Below are 729 nucleotides of genomic sequence, written 5' to 3' on the forward strand. Positions count from 1 at the left end.
CACTCCTGGAGAAAACACAACATCTTTTAAGAGACACCCACGAGTTCACACAAAGAACAAGTTTCCATATGTCCACCGCAGTGTTATTCGACTTGTTATCAGTATTTTTTTTTTTCTTTTAATATTTTTACTATCAAACAATAAACGTTTGTCCTTTTTTTGTCTTCATTAAGTTAAAGTGATGGTATTTGCATTGAGGAATAAGTTAATGTTAGATTTTATTGTTCTGAATACAATTTGATATTTTACGTAATATAAGATTATCCAAAACAAAGTTTTAGTAATATTTAATTTAGTTCTGTGTTCCGAAAAAAAAAGTGGGGAAATCGAAACGGAAACGGGTTGGGGATGTTAGATGTAAAGCATGAGGTGATGGACGGGATTAACATTTCAAAGCCGCTGATTGGCTTTAATGTGGCCAATGAAGTCATTCTGTGGGTTTAGAGCAAATTAGCATAGAGCAATGTCTATGCTAGTGTGTTATGGTAAAATTTTAGTTGTTGTTTCTAAGCATAAAACGTCATACCTGACCCAGCGAAGTCCGCGCCCAAGAAGGGCGTCACTAAGAGCGCCGGTAAAGGAGGAAAGAAGCGCAAGACCTCCAGGAAGGAGAGCTACGCGATCTACGAGTACAAAGTGCTAAAGCAGGTTCATCCTGACACCGGAATCTCCTCCAAGGCGATGGGCATCATCAACTCTTTCGTCAACGACATCTTGGAGCGCATCTCC

Source organism: Cyprinus carpio, chromosome A7, assembly GCF_018340385.1.
Source record: "Cyprinus carpio isolate SPL01 chromosome A7, ASM1834038v1, whole genome shotgun sequence".
Taxonomy (NCBI): Eukaryota; Metazoa; Chordata; class Actinopteri; order Cypriniformes; family Cyprinidae; genus Cyprinus; species Cyprinus carpio.